General features: G+C 45.2%; 1 protein-coding gene across 4 annotated transcripts in view; it reads left to right on the top strand.

Moving 5' to 3' along the window:
* Window positions 1–24,129, top strand: part of LOC140741246 (uncharacterized) — a 219,007-nt gene that overhangs the window by 188,166 nt on the left and 6,712 nt on the right. The window contains exon 1 of one of the 4 annotated variants that reach the window (XM_073071227.1): window positions 19,735–19,783. The exons of 2 other annotated variants lie outside the window; for them this stretch is intronic. The gene's annotated coding sequence lies outside the window, so the exon portion shown is untranslated. Of the gene's footprint in view, window positions 1–19,734; window positions 19,784–22,048; window positions 22,217–24,129 lie in introns of those variants that run through there. One more of the 4 variants, XM_073071225.1, reaches the window with a different exon arrangement.

Here is a 24,129-nt window from a genome sequence, read left to right as displayed (position 1 = left end):
TTTGTCTCCTATTTTATACACCGATGTCCATCTACCCCTCGACACTCCACACCATTCACTGTGTGTGTCCTATCTTGTACACCGATGTCCCTGTGTCACTCGACACTCCACACCATTCACAGTGTGTGTCGATTTTATACACTGATGTTCCTCTGCCCCTCGACACTCCACACCATACACTGTGTCCTATTTTATACACTTATGTCCCTCTGCCCCTTGACACTCCACACCATTCACTGTGTATCCTATTTTATACACTGATGTCCCTCTGCCCCTCGACACTCCACACCATTCAATGTGTGTGTCCTATCTTGTACACCAATGTCCCTCTGCCCCTCGACACTCCACACCATTCACTGTGTGTGTCCTATCTTGTACACCGATGTCCCTGTGTCACTCGACACTCCACACCATTCACAGTGTGTGTCGATTTTATACACTGATGTTCCTCTGCCCCTCGACACTCCACACCATACACTGTGTCCTATTTTATACACTTATGTCCCTCTGCCCCTTGACACTCCACACCATTCACTGTGTATCCTATTTTATACACTGATGTCCCTCTGCCCCTCGACACTCCACACCATTCAATGTGTGTGTCCTATCTTGTACACCAATGACCCTCTGCCCCTCGACACTCCACACCATTCACCGTGTGTGTCCTATTTTATACACTGATGTCCCTCGGTCCCTCCACACTCCACACCATTCACAGTGTTTTTCCTATTTTATACACTGATGTCCCTCTGCCCCTCGACACTCACCAGCATTCACTGTCTGTGTCCTATTTTATACACTGATGTCCCTCTGCCCCTTGACACTCCACACCATATACTGTCTGTGTCCTATTTTATACACTGATGTCCCTCTGCCCCTCAACACTCCACACCATACACGGTCTGTGTCCTATTTTATGCACTGATGTCCTTCTTCCCCTCGACACTCACCACCATTTACCGTGTGTGTCCTATTTTATACACTGATGTCCCTCTGCCCCTTGACACTCCACACCATTCACTGTGTATCCTATTTTATACACCGATGTCCCTCTGCCCCTCGACACTCCACACCATTCAATGTGTGTGTCCTATCTTGTACACCAATGACCCTCTGCCCCTCGACACTCCACACCATTCACCGTGTGTGTCCTATTTTATACACTGTTGTCCCTCTGCTACTCGACACTTCACACCATTCACAGTGTGTGTCCTATTATATACACCGATGTCCCTCTGCCGCTCGACACTCCCCACCATTCAATGTCTGTGTCCTATCTTCTACCCCATGTCCCTCTGCCCCTTGACACTCCACACCATATACTGTCTGTGTCCTATTTTATACACTGATGTCCATCTGCCCCTCGACACTCACCACCATTCACAGCGTGTGTCCTATTTAATACACTAATGTCCCTCTGCCCCTCAACACTCACCACCATTCACTGTCTGTGTCCTATTTTATACACTGATGTCCATCTGCCCCTCGACACTTACCACCACTACCTGTCTGTGTCCTATTTTATACACCGATGTCCATCTGCCCCTCGACACTCCGCACCATTCACAGTGTGTGTCCTATTTTATACACTGATGTCCATCTGCCCCTCGACACTCACCACCATTCACCGTGTATGTCCCATTTTATACACCGATGTCCCTCTGCCCCTCAACACTCCACACCATTCACAGTGTGTGTCCTATTTTATACACCGATGTCCCTCTGCCCCTCGAAACTCCGCAACATTCACTGTTTGTCTCCTATTTTATACACCGATGTCCATCTACCCCTCGACACTCCACACCATTCACTGTGTGTGTCCTATCTTGTACACCAATGTCCCTCTGCCCCTCGACACTCCACACCATTCACTGTGTGTGTCCTATCTTGTACACCGATGTCCCTGTGTCACTCGACACTCCACACCATTCACAGTGTGTGTCGATTTTATACACTGATGTTCCTCTGCCCCTCGACACTCCACACCATACACTGTGTCCTATTTTATACACTTATGTCCCTCTGCCCCTTGACACTCCACACCATTCACTGTGTATCCTATTTTATACACTGATGTCCCTCTGCCCCTCGACACTCCACACCATTCAATGTGTGTGTCCTATCTTGTACACCAATGACCCTCTGCCCCTCGACACTCCACACCATTCACCGTGTGTGTCCTATTTTATACACTGATGTCCCTCGGTCCCTCCACACTCCACACCATTCACAGTGTTTTTCCTATTTTATACACTGATGTCCCTCTGCCCCTCGACACTCACCAGCATTCACTGTCTGTGTCCTATTTTATACACTGATGTCCCTCGGTCCCTCCACACTCCACACCATTCACTGTGTGTGTCCTATTTTATACACTGATGTCCCTCTGCCCCTCAACACTCCACACCATTCACTGTGTGTGTCCTATTTTATACACCGATGTCCCTCTGCCCCTCGACACTCCACACCATTCACCGTGTGTGTCCTATTTTATACACTGTTGTCCCTCTGCTACTCGACACTTCACACCATTCACAGTGTGTGTCCTATTATATACACCGATGTCCCTCTGCCGCTCGACACTCCCCACCATTCAATGTCTGTGTCCTATCTTCTACCCCATGTCCCTCTGCCCCTTGACACTCCACACCATATACTGTCTGTGTCCTATTTTATACACCGATGTCCCTCTGCCCCTCAACACTCCACACCATTCACTGTGTGTCCTGTTTTATACACTGATGTCCTTCTTCCCCTCGACACTCACCACCATTTACCGTGTGTGTCCTATTTTATACACTGATGTCCATCTGCCCCTCGACACTCACCACCATTCAGTGTGTCCTATTTTATACACTGATGTCCCTCTGCCCCTCAACACACCACACCATTCACTGTGTGTGTCCTATTTTATACACTGTTGTCCCTCTGCTACTCGACACTTCACACCATTCACAGTGTGTGTCCTATTATATACACCGATGTCCCTCTGCCGCTCGACACTCCCCACCATTCAATGTCTGTGTCCTATCTTCTACCCCATGTCCCTCTGCCCCTCGACACTCCACACCATTCACCGTGTGTGTCCTATTTTATACACTGTTGTCCCTCTGCTACTCGACACTTCACACCATTCACAGTGTGTGTCCTATTATATACACCGATGTCCCTCTGCCGCTCGACACTCCCCACCATTCAATGTCTGTGTCCTATCTTCTACCCCATGTCCCTCTGCCCCTCGACACTCCACACCATACACTGTCTGTGTCCTATTTTATACACTGATGTCCCTCTGCCCCTCAACACTCCACACCATTCACAGTGTGTGTCCTATTTTATACACCGATGTCCCTCTGCCCCTCGAAACTCCGCAACATTCACTGTTTGTCTCCTATTTTATACACCGATGTCCATCTACCCCTCGACACTCCACACCATTCACTGTGTGTGTCCTATTTTATACACTGATGTCCCTCTGCCCCTTGACACTCCACACCATTCACTGTGTATCCTATTTTATACACTGATGTCCCTCTGCCCCTCGACACTCCACACCATTCACCGTGTGTGTCCTATTTTATACACTGATGTCCCTCGGTCCCTCCACACTCCACACCATTCACAGTGTTTTTCCTATTTTATACACTGATGTCCCTCTGCCCCTCGACACTCACCAGCATTCACTGTCTGTGTCCTATTTTATACACTGATGTCCCTCGGTCCCTCCACACTCCACACCACTCGCTGTGTGTGTCCTATTTTATATACCGATGTCCATCTGCCCCTCGACACTCACCACCATTCAGTGTGTCCTATTTTATACACTGATGTCCCTCTGCCCCTCAACACACCACACCATTCACTGTGTGTGTCCTATTTTATACACCGATGTCCCTCTGCCCCTCGAAACTCCGCAACATTCACTGTTTGTCTCCTATTTTATACACCGATGTCCATCTACCCCTCGACACTCCACACCATTCACTGTGTGTGTCCTATCTTGTACACCAATGTCCCTCTGCCCCTCGACACTCCACACCATTCACTGTGTGTGTCCTATCTTGTACACCGATGTCCCTGTGTCACTCGACACTCCACACCATTCACAGTGTGTGTCGATTTTGTACACTGATGTTCCTCTGCCCCTCGACACTCCACACCATACACTGTGTCCTATTTTATACACTTATGTCCCTCTGCCCCTTGACACTCCACACCATTCACTGTGTATCCTATTTTATACACTGATGTCCCTCTGCCCCTCGACACTCCACACCATTCAATGTGTGTGTCCTATCTTGTACACCAATGACCCTCTGCCCCTCGACACTCCACACCATTCACCGTGTGTGTCCTATTTTATACACTGATGTCCCTCGGTCCCTCCACACTCCACACCATTCACAGTGTTTTTCCTATTTTATACACTGATGTCCCTCTGCCCCTCGACACTCACCAGCATTCACTGTCTGTGTCCTATTTTATACACTGATGTCCCTCGGTCCCTCCACACTCCACACCATTCACTGTGTGTGTCCTATTTTATACACTGATGTCCCTCTGCCCCTCAACACTCCACACCATTCACTGTGTGTGTCCTATTTTATACACCGATGTCCCTCTGCCCCTAGACACTCCACACCATTCACCGTGTGTGTCCTATTTTATACACTGTTGTCCCTCTGCTACTCGACACTTCACACCATTCACAGTGTGTGTCCTATTATATACACCGATGTCCCTCTGCCGCTCGACACTCCCCACCATTCAATGTCTGTGTCCTATCTTCTACCCCATGTCCCTCCGCCCCTTGACACTCCACACCATATACTGTCTGTGTCCTATTTTATACACTGATGTCCCTCTGCCCCTCAACACTCCACACCATACACGGTCTGTGTCCTATTTTATGCACTGATGTCCTTCTTCCCCTCGACACTCACCACCATTTACCGTGTGTGTCCTATTTTATACACTGATGTCCATCTGCCCCTCGACACTCACCACCTCTACCTGTCTGTGTCCTATTTTATACACTGATGTCCCTCTGTCTCTCGACACTCCACACCATTCACTGTGTGTGTCCTATTTTATACACCAATGTCCATCTACCCCTCGACACTCCACACCATTCACTGTGTGTGTCCTATCTTGTACACCAATGTCCCTCTGCCCCTCGACACTCCACACCATTCACTGTGTGTGTCCTATCTTGTACACCGATGTCCCTGTGTCACTTGACACTCCACACCATTCACAGTGTGTGTCGATTTTATACACTGATGTTCCTCTGCCCCTCCACACTCCACACCATTCACAGTGTTTTTCCTATTTTATACACTGATGTCCCTCTGCCCCTCGACACTCCACACCATTCACTGTGTATCCTATTTTATACACTGATGTCCCTCTGCCCCTCGACACTCCACACCATTCACTGTGTATCCTATTTTATACACTGATGTCCCTCTGCCTCTCGACACTCCACACCATTCAATGTGTGTGTCCTATCTTGTACACCAATGACCCTCTGCCCCTCGACACTCCACACCATTCACCGTGTGTGTCCTATTTTATACACTGATGTCCCTCGGTCCCTCCACACTCCACACCATTCACAGTGTTTTTCCTATTTTATACACTGATGTCCCTCTGCCCCTCGACACTCACCAGCATTCACTGTCTGTGTCCTATTTTATACACTGATGTCCCTCGGTCCCTCCACACTCCACACCACTCGCTGTGTGTCCTATTTTATACACTGATGTCCATCTGCCCCTCGACACTCACCACCATTCAGTGTGTCCTATTTTATACACTGATGTCCCTCTGCCCCTCAACACTCCACACCATTCACTGTGCGTGTCCTATTTTATACACCGATGTCCCTCTGCCCCTCGAAACTCCGCAACATTCACTGTTTGTCTCCTATTTTATACACCGATGTCCATCTACCCCTCGACACTCCACACCATTCACTGTGTGTGTCCTATCTTGTACACCAATGTCCCTCTGCCCCTCGACACTCCACACCATTCACTGTGTGTGTCCTATCTTGTACACCGATGTCCCTGTGTCACTCGACACTCCACACCATTCACAGTGTGTCGATTTTATACACTGATGTTCCTCTGCCCCTCGACACTCCACACCATACACTGTGTCCTATTTTATACACTGATGTCCCTCTGCCCCTTGACACTCCACACCATTCACTGTGTATCCTATTTTATACACCGATGTCCCTCTGCCCCTCGACACTCCACACCATTCAATGTGTGTGTCCTATCTTGTACACCGATGTCCCTCTGCCCCTCGACACTCCACACCATTCACCGTGTGTGTCCTATTTTATACACTGATGTCCCTCGGTCCCTCCACACTCACCAGCATTCACTGTCTGTGTCCTATTTTATACACTGATGTCCCTCGGTCCCTCCACACTCCACACCACTCGCTGTGTGTGTCCTATTTTATATACCGATGTCCATCTGCCCCTCGACACTCACCACCATTCAGTGTGTCCTATTTTATACACTGATGTCCCTCTGCCCCTCAACACACCACACCATTCACTGTGTGTGTCCTATTTTATACACCGATGTCCCTCTGCCCCTCGACACTCCACACCATTCACCGTGTGTGTCCTATTTTTTACACTGTTGTCCCTCTGCTACTCGACACTTCACACCATTCACAGTGTGTGTCCTATTATATACACCGATGTCCCTCTGCCGCTCGACACTCCCCACCATTCAATGTCTGTGTCCTATCTTCTACCCCATGTCCCTCTGCCCCTCGACATTCCACGCCATACACGGTCTGTGTCCTATTTTATGCACTGATGTCCATCTGCCCCTCGACACTCACCACCATTCACAGCGTGTGTCCTATTTAATACACTAATGTCCCTCTGCCCCTCAACACTCACCACCATTCACTGTCTGTGTCCTATTTTATACACTGATGTCCATCTGCCCCTCGACACTTACCACCACTACCTGTCTGTGTCCTATTTTATACACCGATGTCCATCTGCCCCTCGACACTCCGCACCATTCAATGTGAGTGCACTATTTTATACACTGATGTCCCTCTGCCCCTCGACACTCACCACCATTCACAGTGTGTGTCCTATTTTATACACTGATGTCCATCTGCCCCTCGACACTCAGCACCATTCACCGTGTATGTCCCATTTTATACACCGATGTCCCTCTGCCCCTCGACACTCCACACCATTCACAGTGTGTGTCCTATTATATACACCGATGTCCCTCTGCCCCTCGAAACTCCGCAACATTCACTGTTTGTCTCCTATTTTATACACCGATGTCCATCTACCCCTCGACACTCCACACCATTCACTGTGTGTGTCCTATCTTGTACACCAATGTCCCTCTGCCCCTCGACACTCCACACCATTCACTGTGTGTGTCCTATCTTGTACACCGATGTCCCTGTGTCACTCGACACTCCACACCATTCACAGTGTGTGTCGATTTTATACACTGATGTTCCTCTGCCCCTTGACACTCCACACCATACACTGTGTCCTATTTTATACACTTATGTCCCTCTGCCCCTTGACACTCCACACCATTCACTGTGTATCCTATTTTATACACTGATGTCCCTCTGCCCCTCGACACTCCACACCATTCAATGTGTGTGTCCTATCTTGTACACCAATGACCCTCTGCCCCTCGACACTCCACACCATTCACCATGTGTGTCCTATTTTATACACTGATGTCCCTCGGTCCCTCCACACTCCACACCATTCACAGTGTTTTTCCTATTTTATACACTGATGTCCCTCTGCCCCTCGACACTCACCAGCATTCACTGTCTGTGTCCTATTTTATACACTGATGTCCCTCGGTCCCTCCACACTCCACACCATTCACTGTGTGTGTCCTATTTTATACACTGATGTCCCTCTGCCCCTCAACACTCCACACCATTCACTGTGTGTGTCCTATTTTATACACCGATGTCCCTCTGCCCCTCGACACTCCACACCATTCACCGTGTGTGTCCTATTTTATACACTGTTGTCCCTCTGCTACTCGACACTTCACACCATTCACAGTGTCTGTCCTATTATATACACCGATGTCCCTCTGCCGCTCGACACTCCCCACCATTCAATGTCTGTGTCCTATCTTCTACCCCATGTCCCTCTGCCCCTTGACACTCCACACCATATACTGTCTGTGTCCTATTTTATACACCGATGTCCCTCTGCCCCTCAACACTCCACACCATTCACTGTGTGTGTCCTGTTTTATACACCGATGTCCCTCTGCCCCTCGACACTCCCCACCATTCAATGTCTGTGTCCTATTTTATACACTGATGTCCATCTGCCCCTCGACACTCACCACCATTCACAGTGTGTGTCCTATTTTATACACCGATGTCCCTCTGCCCCTCGACACTCACCACCATTCAATGTCTGTGTCCTATTTTATACACTGATGTCCATCTGCCCCTCGACACTCACCACCATTCACAGCCTGTGTCCTATTTAATACACTAATGTCCCTCTGCCCCTCGACACTCACCACCATTCACTGTCTGTGTCCTATTTTATACACTGATGTCCATCTGCCCCGCGACACTTACCACCTCTACCTGTCTGTGTCCTATTTTATACACTGATGTCCCTCTGTCTCTCGACACTCCACACCATTCACTGTGTGTGTCCTATTTTATACACTGATGTCCATCTCCCCCTCGACTCTCACCACCATTCACTGTGTGTGTCCTATTTTATACACCGATGTCCATCTACCCCTCGACACTCCACACCATTCACTGTGTGTGTCCTATTTTATACACCGATGTCCCTCTGCCCCTCGACACTCACCACCATTCAATGTCTGTGTCCTATTTTATACACTGATGTCCATCTGCCCCTCGACACTCCACACCATTCACAGTGTGTGTCAATTTTATACACTGATGTTTCTCTGCCCCTCGACACTCCACACCATTCACAGTGTTTGTCCTATTTTATACACTGATGTCCCTCTGCCCCTTGACACTCCACACCATTCACTGTGTATCCTATTTTATACACTGATGTCCCTCTGCCCCTCAACACTCCACACCATTCACAGTGTGTGTCCTATTTTATACACTGATGTCCCTCTGCCCCTCGACACTCCACACCATTCAATGTGTGTGTCCTATCTTGTACACCAATGACCCTCTGCCCCTCGACACTCCACACCATTCACCGTGTGTGTCCTATTTTATACACTGATGTCCCTCGGTCCCTCCACACTCCACACCATTCACAGTGTTTTTCCTATTTTATACACTGATGTCCCTCTGCCCCTCGACACTCACCAGCATTCACTGTCTGTGTCCTATTTTATACACTGATGTCCCTCGGTCCCTCCACACTCCACACCACTCGCTGTGTGTCCTATTTTATACACTGATGTCCATCTGCCCCTCGACACTCACCACCATTCAGTGTGTCCTATTTTATACACTGATGTCCCTCTGCCCCTCAACACTCCACACCATTCACTGTGTGTGTCCTATTTTATACACCGATGTCCCTCTGCCGCTCGACACTCCCCACCATTCAATGTCTGTGTCCTATCTTCTACCCCATGTCCCTCTGCCCCTCGACACTCCACACCATACACTGTCTGTGTCCTATTTTATACACTGATGTCCCTCTGCCCCTCAACACTCCACACCATACACTGTCTGTGTCCTATTTTCTGCACTGATGTCCTTCTTCCCCTCGACACTCACCACCATTTACCGTGCGTGTCCTATTTTATACACTGATGTCCATCTGCCCCTCGACACTCACCACCATTCACAGCGTGTGTCCTATTTAATACACTAATGTCCCTCTGCCCCTCGACACTCACCACCATTCACTGTCTGTGTCCTATTTTATACACTGATGTCCATCTGCCCCTCGACACTTACCACCACTACCTGTCTGTGTCCTATTTTATACACCGATGTCCATCTGCCCCTCGACACTCCGCACCATTCAATGTGAGTGCACTATTTTATACACTGAAGTCCCTCTGCCGCTCGACACTCCCCACCATTCAATGTCTGTGTCCTATCTTCTACCCCATGTCCCTCTGCCCCTCGACACTCCACACCATACACTGTCTGTGTCCTATTTTATACACTGATGTCCCTCTGCCCCTCAACACTCCACACCATACACTGTCTGTGTCCTATTTTCTGCACTGATGTCCTTCTTCCCCTCGACACTCACCACCATTTACCGTGCGTGTCCTATTTTATACACTGATGTCCATCTGCCCCTCGACACTCACCACCATTCACAGCGTGTGTCCTATTTAATACACTAATGTCCCTCTGCCCCTCGACACTCACCACCATTCACTGTCTGTGTCCTATTTTATACACTGATGTCCATCTGCCCCTCGACACTTACCACCACTACCTGTCTGTGTCCTATTTTATACACCGATGTCCATCTGCCCCTCGACACTCCGCACCATTCAATGTGAGTGCACTATTTTATACACCGATGTCCCTCTGCCCCTCGACACTCACCACCATTCACTGTGTGTGTCCTAATTTATATACTGATGTCCCTCTGCCCCTCGCCATACGTCATAATTCATGGTGCGTGTCCTACCCTTGTACTTCAAGATCCCTCTGTCCCTTGATATATCCCACCATTCTCTGTGTGTGTCCCCCCCTTGTACACTGAGATTTTGTTGTCTCTCGACACTCCCCAACATTCACAGTGTGTTTCCTACCCTAATACACTTAGTGGCCTCTGTCCCTCGATATACCCCACCATTCACTGTGTGTACCCTAACCTTGTACACCAACATTCCTCTGTCCCTTGATATACCCCACCATTCACACCATTCTCTGTAAACTTTTGTGTCTGAAGATTCCTGGACATTAGTATTTCTGAGATACTCAAACCACCCTGTCTGGCACCAACAATCATTCCACGGTCATAGTCACTTAGAGCACATTTCTTCCCCATTCTGGTGCTTGGTCTGAACAACAATTGAACCTCTTGACCATGTCTGCATGCTTTTATGCATTGAGTTGCTGCCACATGATTGGCTGATTAACAAGTAGGTCTACCATAAACACTGCCTGGGCAGGGTGAAAAGCATTATCGAGGATGCATCTCACCCTAACCATGGACTTCTTGCTCTCCTCCCATCTGGTAGGCGCTACAGGAGCCTCCACTCCCGCACCAGCAGGCTCAGGAAGAGCTTCTTCCCTGAGGCTGTGACCCTGCTGAACCTCACATCACAGCGCTAAGCAGTATCGCACCCATTTTGTACCGTCTCAGTACTTTTATATTTGTGTGCTGTAGCACTTACTTTTTATTCACAGTTATTTTGTAAATAACACTATTCTTTGCATTTCTGGTTCGATGCTAACTGCATTTCATTGTCTTTGTATCTGTACTCAGCACAACGACAATAAAGTTGAATCTAATCTAATCTAATCTACAGGGATACCTAATAAAGTGCCCAGTTAGTGCATGTTCTAAATATTATGTTGATAATTTCAATCACCACTACTCTTTAACTGATCCTACAAACCACAGACCCACTTTCATGTTCTCATTATTGTTATTATTTTACTTATCTTCTTTTGCACATCTGTCAGTCTTTGCCTGTGTATAGTTTTTCATTAAAATTGTATTGTGTTTCTTTATTTCATTGTAAATGCCTGCAAGGAAATGAATCTTAAGGTTGTATCTGGTAACATATACGCACTTGGATAATAAATTTACCTTGAACCATGGTGTTCTAAATGTTCTTCTAAATAATAACGAATTATTATTAATTATCTTAAGCAATGAAAAGATTGCAGAAGAGATTAACAAGGATGTTCCCAGGACATGAGGGATTGAGTTGAGCAAGAAGTTGGACAGTCTTGGACCTTATTGTTCAGAGTGTAGGAGACTAAGGGGTGAATAAAGTCTAACACTGACTATTAATAACCACGCCTTGTGCTCGCATCCATGTACTTTGGACTAGTTACACCCCATTTATGTATTCAGATGGCTACATTTGTCAGAGTCTCAAACAGTTCAAACAGTTGTTTCATACTTTCTCCATTTTTTGAGTTAGATGGATATCTCAAGTTCTAAAGTTAGGGAATGTTATTTGCATACAAAACATCGAGTGGCCGTCAGCAATGGATTCAACACTTCTCCCTTTCTTCCAACTGTAATAGATAGCTTCTTCGGGTTAAGGTTTTCCCCAAGGGAAATAGTTTAGTGACTCTGTAATGTGCAGCTGTGGGAGAATTTCTTTTTAAATGCTACTTTGGAACATTTCACATCTTGTGAGGGAGAGAGAGAGATACGATAAGACCACAAGACATAGGAGCAGAATTAGGCCACTCGGCCCATTGAGTCTGCTCTGCCATTCCATCATGGCTGATTTATTGTCCCCCTCAACCCCTTTCTCCTGCTTTCATCCTGTAACCTTTGACACCCTTATTAATCAAGAACCTGTCAACCTCTGTTTTAAATATACACAATGACTTGGCCTCCGCAATCATCTGTGGCAATGAATTCCACAGGTTCTCCACCCTCTGACTAAAGAAAATCCTCTTCACCTCTGATCTTAAAGGACACCCTTCTCTTTTGAGGCTGTGCTGTCTGCTCCAAGACTCTCTTTGTTGTTAATGTTGCAGCTCTATAAAAGTCAGGTTAGACCTCACCTAGAGCATTCTGTTCAGTCCTGGTCCCTCACTATCGGAAGGATATGGAACATTTAGTGAGGGGGCAGAGGAGATTTAGAAGGATGCTGCCTGGATTATAGACCATGTCTTATGAGGATAGGTTGAGTGAGCCAGGGCTTTTCTCTTTGGAATTAAGGACGATGAAAGGAAATTATAGACCAGTGAGTCTTACTTCAGTGGTTGGTAAGTTGATGGAGAAGACCCTGAGAGGCAGGATTTATGAACATTTGGAGAGGCAGAATACGATGAGGAATAGTCAGCATGGCTTTGTCAAGGGCAGGCTGCGACTAAAAACATTGATGAAGGTAGAGCAGTAGATGTAGTGTATATAGATTTCAGCAAGGCATTTGGTAAGGTACCCCATGCAAGGCTTATTGAGAAAGTAAGGAGGCATGGGATCCAAGGGGACATTGCTTTGTGGATCCAGAACTGGCTTGCCCACAGAAGGCAAAGAGTGGTTGTAGATGGGTCAAATTCTGCATGAGGTTGGTCACCAGTGGAGTGCCTCAGGGATCTGTTCTGGGACCCTTAGTCTTCATGATTTTTATACAAGACCTGAATGTGGAAGTGGAGGGATGGGTTAGTAAGTTTGTTGATGACACAAAGGTTGGAGGTGTTGTGGATAGTGTGGAGGGCTGTCAAAGGTTACAACGGGACATTGATAGGATGCAAAACTGGGCTGAGAAGTAGCAGATGGAGTTCAACCACCTCACAAAAGTGTGGTCAAATATGGTAGGTCAAATATGATGGCAGAATATAGTATTAATGGTAAGACTCTTGGCAGAGTGGAGGATCAGAGGGATCTTGGGGTCTGAATCCATAGGACACTCAAAGCAGCTGCACAGGTTGACTCTGTGGTTAAGAAGGCGCATGTGTATTGGCCTTCATCAATCGTGGGATTAAGTTTAAGAGCTGAGAAGTAATGCTGCAGCTATATAGGACCCTGGACAGACCCCACTTGGAGTACTGTGCTCAGTTCTGGTCGCCTCACTACAGGAAGGATGTGGAAACTATAGAAAGGGTGCAGAGGAGATTTACAAGGATGTTGCCTGGATGGGGAGCATGCCTTGTGAGAATAGGTTGAGTGAACTCGGCCTTTTCTCTTTGGAGTGATAGAGTTGACCTGATAGAGGTGCACAAGATGATGAGAGGCATTGATCGTGTGGATAGTCAGAGGCTTTTTCCCAGGGCTGAAATGGTTGCCACAAGAGGACAGAGGTTTAAGGTGCTGGGGAGTAGGTACAGAGGAGATGTCAGGGGTAAGTTTGTTATTACACAGAGAGTGGTGAGTGCGTGGAATGGGCTGCCGGTGACGGTGGTGGAGGCGGATGCGACAGGGTCTTTTAAGAGACTCCTGGATGGATACATGGAGCTTAGAAAAATAGAGGGCTATGGGTAACCCTAGGTAATTTCTAAGGTAAGGACATGTTCGACACAGCTTTGTGGGCCGAAGGGCCTGTATTATGCTGTAGGTTTTCTATGTTTCTATCAAGGTGACTTGATAGAGTGGATAGCCAGAGACTTTTTCCCAGGGTTGAAATGGCTAAGGCATAATTTTAAGGTGATTGGAGGAAAGAATATGGGGGAATATCAGAGTTTAGTTCTTTACACAGAGAATGCTGGGTGCATGGAATGCCCTGTGTCCTACCCTGGTAGTGATAGAGGCAGATACATCAGGGACATATAAGAGACTCTTAGATAGGCGCATGGGTGAAAGGTAAATGGAGGGCATTATAGGAGAGAAGGGTTAGATTGATCTTGGAGTAGGTTAAAAAGACAAGACAATATTGTGGGCTGTAGTGTTCTATGTTCTATTGAAATATCTTCTCTATCTCCACTCTATCAACATCTTTCAATATTCAAAAAGTTTCAATAAGATCCCCCTCATTCTCTAAGCTCTAGCGGGCACAGGTCCAGAGACATCAAACACTCCTCATTCATTGCACTCCTCAAGTGCTCCTCATATGAGAGGGACAAAGAGGGAGAGATGGATGGAGAGAGGGAAGGAAATAGAGGGGCAGAGAGAGAGAGATAGGGAATGAGGGAATGGAGGGGTTAGGGGCAAAATGGAGGGAGAAGGAGAAGAATGAGGAGAGTGCAGCAAGCTGGGGAGAGAGAGGAAGAGAAGGGAAGGAAGAAGATAGGGACAGGGTGAGGAGAGGGAGGAAGATGAGGAGGGTAGATGGGGAGAGTGGGAGAAATGGAGGTGGGGTGGAAGGGGAGAGAAGGGGAGGTGAGGAGAGAGGGAGCAAGGAGAGGAGAGTGGGAGAGGGCAAAACAGGGTGGGAAAAGTGGGGGAGGGGCAGAGTGCAGACAGAGAGGAGGGAGAAAGAAAAAGGGGGAGGGGAAGAGCAGGAGGAAGGAAATGGGAGAGGAAGGAGAGAGGGAGTGGTGGTGAAAAGACAGATAGAGAGAGGGAGAAGTCAAGGGAGAAGGAGAAACTGAGTGAAGGAATGTGAGTGGGTGGTGCAGAGTTGTAAGAGAAGATTCCTTCAACAACTGCTACATTAATTTGGAGCATTAATGAAATTAAGTGCCTCGTTACTGCAAATGAATGCCTTTTAAATCAGAAGACCTTCCCTCGAGGTTGTTTTTCCAATCACTGGAGTATTGGGGGGGGGGGAGTGGATTTGCCTTTCTTTAGTTTCATTTTGCACACTCGGTATCCTCAGAGGTCCCACCGAATGTGATCTGCCCAAAAAATCATTTTAATTTCATCTCCCCACCACAACGCCGTGCACCCCCACCCCCTGGCTCATTCCTGACAGGACAGGATTTTCTTTAATTTTTGACACAGAGAGAGAGAGCGAGAGAGAAGCAGACAAGAGAGAGAGATGCAGAGAAATGCAGAAAGAGGGAATGATGGAGAGAAACATCATACATCATGGATGCAGGCCCTTCAGCCCAACTGCTCCATGCTAGCCAAAACCCCCATTCAAACCATTTCCTCATACCTGTGTTTGGCCCATATCCCTTTAAATTTTTTCTCTGGGTGAAAAAGTGGCCGCTCGGGTTCCTAGTATAGGTGTCTCCCCTTTCACCTTAAAACCATGCTATCTTGCTCTTGATTCCACAACCTTTGGGAAAAAGTCTGTGGGCACATTCACCCTATCTGTTGCCCTTGTGATACCTGAGGGACATCTAAGAGACTCTTAGATAGGCACATGGATGTAAGTAAAATGGTGGGCTATGGGCCGTGTAGGAAGGAAGGGTCAGATTGATGGTGGAGTAGGTTTATATAGATCAGCACAACATTGTGGGCCAAAGGGCCCCTACTGTGCTGTACCGTTCTATGGTTTCTCTCTGCAATCCACTAATCCCACTACAACCACCCCACTCCTGAGTAAGACAAAGGAGATGGTGATGGACAGAATGCCTCTTCCCAAATCAGAGACTAAGCCAACTTTCCCTCTCTAAAGTCTGTGCAGCTTCAGAGCTGTGTGTCAGACATGGCTATTAGCAGCACTGGGGCTCCACAGGGGACTGTATTGCCTCCCTTCCTGTTTACCCTGTATACCTCGGACTTTAGATACAACACTGAGTCGTGTCACCTGCAGAAATTCTCTGATGACTCAGCAATAGTTGGGTGTCTAAAGGGAGCACAGGAGGATGAATACAGGGCCCTGGTGGAGGACTTTGTCAAATGGTGCAAGCTGAATCATCTGCAGCTCAACATCAGTAAGACAAAGGAGATGGTGATGGACTTTAGGAAGACTAAGCCTGAACTGCTCCCTGTTGCTATTGATGGTGAGGACGTGGATGTGGTGAGGACCTACAAGTATCTGGGGTTGCACCTGGATGACAGACTTGAGTGGAACACCAACACAGAGGCTGTGTACAAGAAGGGCCAGAGTCACCTCTGCTTCCTGAGGAGACTGAGGTCCTTTGGACTGTGCAGGCCTCTCCTTCACATGTTCTACCAGTCTGTTCTATGGGGTGGAGTGCTGGGGAAATGGCATCAAACATGGGTGATGCCAACAGGCTCAATAAACTGATTAGAAAGACATAGGAGTCAAACTGGACACACTGGAGGCTGTGGTGGAATAAAGGACCCCAAGGAAAATCCTGGCAATTCCAGACAATGTTTCTCACTGTTTGCATCCCATTTTAGCTGAACAGAGGAGCACTTTTCGTAAGAGACTAAGACAACTGCGCTGCTCCAAAGAGCGCTGTATGAGGTAATTCTTACCCTCGGCCATTAGGCTCTATAATGAGTCAAACTATAGCCAGGGAAGTAATTACACTCTTCCCTCCTGTTAGACTGTTATTAACCTGTGTTTAAGCTCTGTTTGGTTCAGTTTACCACACCCTGCTATCACGGACACCCTGTGCAATACTACCATCACTTCTTATCAGGACGGTGTGAATGTGCACCCATTACTGTAATTCTTGCACTACCATTTTATCAGTGTGAACTTATGAATTTTGTCATCTTTGACTTGTAAATCTTTTACATCTTATTTTTAAGCTAACTTATTTTTTATTCTTTCTTGCTTCTCTTCCAATATTTGTATATCTGTGCACTTGTAATGCTGCTGTGATGCTGTAATTTCCTTTGGGATCCATAGAGTATCTGTCTATCAGTCTAAATAGGAGGCAAGTGGATCACATTGAGATGTGCCCAAAGTTATTGTTTTGGAAACACAGAGAAACGGAAAGTGTTTCCGTGGGTGGAAGGAGTCAGGCTGAACAAAAAGTTCAGGTGAATCGACAGGAGGACACATCAGAGGGATGGATGGGTGACACGTGGGAGAAGGGCAAACAGGTAGAAGGAGAGAGAGACCAGAACAGACAGATGAGCAGTGCACGATGGCACACAACACTGTCCATACTGGCTGGAGATGGATGAATAAAGTTAGAGAGAGAGACACACACACACACCAGGCAAAAACAAGCCCAGCCTGTCCAGTACTAAAATAGCTAAAGGCTCCCAATTCAGGCACCATCCTTCTGACTCTCCTCCTCTCCTCAGCACAACCACATCTTTCCTGTAAAGTGGAATGCTGATATGTACACAGTACTCCAAGTGTAGCCCAACCAGTAATTTTTATATTCTATTATTCTACTCCCTTACCCATACTCTCTTGCTACACCCCATCTTTCCCACTCTCTCTCCTCTCTGTCTCATACGCTCTCTCCTTCCCACTCACTTGTTTTTGCATTCTCTCTCTCTCCTTGTTCTAACTTCTCAAGCCTTGATGGGCCGATTCTGTCATTTTCACATCTGCTCTGCTGAGATAAATTGTTCTTTAAGCAATTTACTGTTAACAGAACTGTCAGCTCTACAATTTTCTCTCCCTTCCTCCCCACCACACTTGTTCGTCACCCCACCTCCCAACACATCACACATCAACCTTCTCTCAATCCACACACCCCTCTTCTGATCAAGCACAGAGGATACAACAGTGACAGCAAAATCCTTCCCCGGAAATGATAACTACACCTCACTTAATCATCCTTGTAAACAAAAAATAATTCTTGATGTGTCTCGACCCAGTCATAGTGATCAGAGGGTGTGTGTGTGTGTGTGTGTTTATGAAAAAGGAGAGAGATGGAAGAAGAAGTAGAGATAGGGTGAGATTGATAGATGGATAGATAAATATGTCTATATAGACAGAAATAAATAACCACAGCAAGATGGATGAATAGAAGGAACAAGAGCGTGGGGGGGGGGGAAGACTGAGTGGAAACAGATAAATCAAAAGAAACCACAGAACTGGATTGATAGAAAGTGAAGGGAAAATGAGATGGTAAAGAGAGAGGCTGTGAGTAGAGAGAGGGGTTGTAAAAGGGGGGTAGAGAGGCAGAGAGAGTAAAGAGGGGATGGTAGAGAAAGAGTGGTACAGAGAGAAGACAGGGAGAAAGAGAGGCAGGACAGAGAGTGGGGTTGTAGAGGAGGGGGTAAAGGTGTAGAGAGAGAAGTAGAGCAAGATGGTGAGAGGGAGAGTAGTAGAGGGAGTGATAGAGAGAAAGACAAAAAGGGAGATGGAGCTAAATATGAATGAATTAGAGAGTGCAACAGAAACAGAGATGGAGTGAGAGGGCCAGTGATAAAGTGAATGGATTTAGTATAATGCAAGAGGCTTCGTTCAAAATGCACATTGACAAGATTTACCTGCAATGGATCAGTTTTACACAGTAATGTGTGTGTGTGTGTGGAACGAGCTGCCAGAGGAAGTGGTTGAGGCAAGTACATTAACAACATTTGAAAGACACTTGGACAGATACATGGATAGAAAAGGTTTTGAGGTATATGGGTTTCCAACTTTTTAAAGCCATAGACCCCTACTATAGACCCCTCCGTGGGCTCCATTTTGCGAAACCCTGGTTTAGAGGGATATGCGCCGAACGCTGGGACTTGCTTAGATGGGTATGTTGGTCGGTATGGACCAGCTGGGCCGAACGGCCTGTTTCCGTGTTGTATAACCCCTGTGAGGATGCGCGCCATGGGTCTGACTCCAATCTCATAGTTGCAACGGCCTCATTTGGACGCTCCCTTTCCCTCTCTCCCTTGTTGTAACGAGACTTTGGAGCTTGCGGCCACATTTCCTGGGGAAATGAGTGTGTGTGTGTGTGTGACCTTTCTCAGACCCTTTCTTTTCACCCTCCGGAGACAATCTGCCTCAGCCGCAGTTCTTGCGGGGAGGGGGAAAAACTACAAACTGAATTGGTATCACTGGCGATTATTGTCATTTTAGAGAGAAAAAAAAGGCAGAGGAGTCTCACGCAGTTTAATTACCCAGGGAGATTTACGACACTGCCAAAGCTGTGAATTGACGAGGAAGAAGGGAGGGCGGGTGTGGGGGTTACCTCCAGGGCGAGGGACCAACACAGAAGCCTTTCAAAGCCCTCCGGCGCATTTCAGCAACAATGGACCGGGAATTGGGGCGACATAAAGTAGTCCCCTCCCATCCAAAATCTTCTTCCAACCCCACCTCCCCCCCACCCCTTAAACCACGAACTACCCCTACCCCGGATCTCCTGAAATTAGGTAGTCTTGCAGAGAGATATTCTCAGGATTTCTCGCCGTTGAGAGGTATCTCTGTTACGGTCGTAAGGTGTGTGTGTGTGTGTGTGTGTGTGTGTGTGTGTGTGTGTGTGTGTGTGTGTGTGTGTGTGTGTGTGTGTGTGTGTGTGTGTGTGTGTGTGTGTGTGTGTGTGTGTGTGTGTGTAGATTGCATCATAAGGACTTTCGGTCACCCACATAAAATCAGGGGTATCAGCAATGCATATCTTGAACTTAATGAAGAGTGAACGGTTCACTTGTGTTTCCCCCTGAGTTATATTTTCTTTCGTCGTCGACAAGGATCCTCAAACTGCGTGGGCTAATCCATTGGTCATAATCTTATTTTACACTTTGAAAGCGGAGTGGGAGGTCCTGGTTAACTGGGATTTTAAAAAAAATTCTAGGGGAGAATTTAATTGATTATAAAATAAAGGATCAAACTAAAAGGCTCTAGACATGTTGTTTTGTTGTTTTGTGGCAGCCGTACAGTGCAAGACGTAAAAATTTGCAGAAATAAATAGTGCAAAGGAAAAATGCAACAGTTCATGAGTTCATGACTGTTCGGAAATCTGATGGAGGAGAAAAATATTGAAGGCATGTTAAGTTTGTCAGGATGAAACTATTGGGAGGGCTGGTTTAAAGAGCGGTGATATAAATACATAATGTTCACTGCGTCTTCGAGCCTATTTTTTAACTTGCTCTTCGCTTGACTGAGATATTCATCTAATGTCAAAGATTCGAGCTGGTAAAATTTACAACAATAGGTGCAAATAAAATAGGTACCATGCAGTAATAAATAATTTATGAATTGGCCAACAGGCGACGAGTTCGTTATGGGAGCGAGTTGAGAGCGGCAACCAAGGGCCCAAACCTGCGCTTCCCTTCAACTGGCCCTCCCTCTCCCGACTCTGGGATTAAGGAATCCCTTGAAATAAGTCCCATCTGTGCTGCTGAGTTTTAGAAAATATAATCTGTAAAAAGCATTTAATTTAGCTGGATCGGAGGGACGATTTCTGTCAAAGGCCGTAACCTCAAAACAAACCCCCTACCGCCCTAATGCGCGAATAGCACACCCATTTTGCAGATTTTTAAAATATACATATACTGTATGTATGTATGTGTATGTATATATATGTGTGTGTATGTATAATATATATATGTGTATATATGTGTGTGTATAATATATATATGTATATGTGTGTGTGAGAGAGAGAGAGAAATTCTGTCGTCTATACATGTTATGAATTGACTACGATGTATATTTATCATATACTGTATATTAATATGTCATTGCCGTGCAGTGTATTTGATTTTAATACAATGTAATAAATATAACATTAATAAATATATCATACACCATATATAGCATGTGATATGGTGTTAAATATTGTAACTTACATATAAATTACAAAAGTTAATTATATATTATATTAAAAATGCAATATATAATTTACACATACACACATATATATATAATATACTGTATGTAGCTTCTAATTATATATAAATCTAACTTGATTCGTAATTCTTGCCCAACTTTGTACGTGGCATTTAAATCACTAAGTGTCGGTGAATTTTGCGGTCATGACGGCGTGTGTTGAACGTCTCCTTTTCTATAAAACACATGTGTTTATTTATTTATAACCCTATATTTATCTATATTGCTCTTCCTTTTTCCGCGTGTGCAATTAGGTGACTGATTGTGATCATTTGTATAAGCATTGCTAGTATTTATTAACTTCTTTTCGTTATGTAACTATTAAGAAGGTGTACAGGTACTTGTGTACGTCGGATTATTAGTGTGTGTGTGTGTGTGTGTGTGTGTGTGTGTGTGTGTGTGTGTGTGTGTGTGTGTGTGTGTGTGTGTGTGTGTGTGTGTGTGTGTGTGTGTGTGTGTGTGTGTGTGTGTGTGTGAGTGTGTGTGTGTGTGTGTGTGTGAGAGAGAAAAGAGCGTGAAGTGCAGAATCAAATATTATTATATATATTTTACATTTATAACTTGCTCGCAATACTTGATAAATGCATTTTTGATTGTGTGCGCCTACCTGAAACTGTTATGGATGTGCATGCCAATTGCGTATGTGTTTGTGTGTGTGTGTGTGTCCACGCGCGTGTGTCTGCCTGTCTGTCACTGAGTGTATGATATATTTTACACCACTGCATCATATGAGCGTGTTTATATAATGCACAATCATAATTGCGAATGTGCCTGTCTGTTGTTATTTAATATATTATCAGATTACTGCTAAGCTCTACGTCTGCCGTTTAATGTGGGGTTTATTACTGGAGCAAGGGGTGTCCAGCGGGTCCTGTCACCCTTCCTGTCCGTGCCAAGCGATTTCCGCGGTGTCCGAACATAATTTAACACAAACTACTCGTGGCGGGTTTTGAATCTGTCGGGGCGTCGGCAAGCCGGTCGAAGACGGCCCGGTTACAAAACGGCTCGGCTGCGAAGCCTTGCCGGTTCTTAATTTTTACTCCCTTCGCCTAAGAATTGAGTTTGTTAAAAAAAAAGCTACGATTTCACAAATTTGTATTTATACGGTGTTAGCACACAAAAACACACACACTGCACTATTTGACATCCCAAATAAAATATCATATTGCACGATTGTATCTTTAAATCTACGACAGGGAAGTATAAAATCTTACTTTAATACAAAATACTATATTGTACACGTCCTTAATATTTAACTATTTATTTACTAATATTAAAAATAGCAATTAGCCATAACGTTAAATATATTTAAAATACACATGCATGTGTCACATGTGAATATGAACGTGAAATGCGATTTTTATTTTATATTACACATGCATGTATCGCAATCTTTTATGTATAACGTAATACTTTACATATCATAGACACCCCGTGTAACGTAATCTTTAAATGTGTTGTAGATTATATCAATAATGCCTTCACTTAATATACACATATATAAATTGTTATACAAGTGTGACATACGTAATGTGTAATATAACATAAACTTGCAATGCAATTTTTGTAATGTTACATTTTATATTTAAACATGTTAACATTACGTAAGACACATGATAGCACAATGTAGGCATCGTTATGTGTATATTATATGAGAGCATTGTACGTATGCATACAGTAATGTATAGTGTATATATATAGTATATATAGATTGCATTTATATGTATGTGTTTATACCAATAATGGTAGCATTTTATATATAGATTGTGTTATACACGTGTATGGTATGTTAAGGACATTATAGTACACGTTAAAAACTATAACGGTATATGTAAAATAAGTAATACGAGTGTCTATTCCGTGTAACATTTTTATATAAACGTCACTAATTACACAATACATAGGTTACATATTGTTACTGTATATAAATACGTTACACATTACATGTTATTACATATGCATGTGCAGTATATATCTTAAATACAAATTCTCCCCACGTGCCATTATTCAGCCGATATAATATAAATAGCTGTCCTTAGTTAAAAGTAAAATGTAACATAGGAATGTTTAAATTTTGACTTCTAATTTATTATAATTATTTCAGTAAGCCGCATAATTTCCAGCCCTTGACATACATTTTTCAGAGGACAAACAAGCGGGCGGTTGGATATGGCACGAGAAATGAGTCAAAGAAGGGTTACTCTCACGAATTGAGAAATCGTGAGCTGGGCGCATTTTAAAATGTTTTTGCTGTAAAATAATCTGTATTTATCTGTGAATTAAATTGCTGTAGCCAACCCAAATTCTAAAACACCACTTCAGGAGGCGACTGGATTTTTTAGAGCTAGAATATATCTTAACTGATTGTGATCTTTTTTATTAAATTCTTAAAATACTGAACAATTTAAAAACCACAATTGTTATTATGAAATCATATTTCAGGTAAAAAGAAAGATTTTTGTTTGCCGCTGTACATAGCTGGCGACATTTTTAAAAACAGCTTGTAAATTTTGTAATTCCTTGACAGGAAAAGATTCTGAGAGGACTGTCTTTCATCGCCTCTGGCTTAACGCTGACTCCACATTAGGTTACTGATTCGCACAAGAAAAAGCTGTCTATTTTCTCCTTATCTTTCTCTCTCTCTCTCTCTCGCTCTCTCGGGAGAAATTGTCTGAGAAAGTCAGGAAGGGGGACATTAATGTGCGCAAGAGAGAACGCGAGGAAGGGCGATATTATGGAGTGTGTGTGTGTGTGTGAGAGAGAGAGAGAGAGAGAGAGAGAGAGAGAGAGAGAGAGATTAGGGAGGAAGAGCAAATGTGTGGTGAGGGCTTGAGAGAGTGTCTATGCGGAAGACGGTACACGAGAGGATGCGAGAGAGGGCGGGATGGGAGGGAAAGTGTTATGTACCCGTGTGAGAGAGGGACGGAGAATGTGTGAC

This window comes from Hemitrygon akajei, chromosome 18 (assembly GCF_048418815.1).
Source record: "Hemitrygon akajei chromosome 18, sHemAka1.3, whole genome shotgun sequence".
Classification (NCBI taxonomy): Eukaryota; Metazoa; Chordata; class Chondrichthyes; order Myliobatiformes; family Dasyatidae; genus Hemitrygon; species Hemitrygon akajei.
This window is presented reverse-complemented; position numbering and strand designations above follow the sequence as displayed.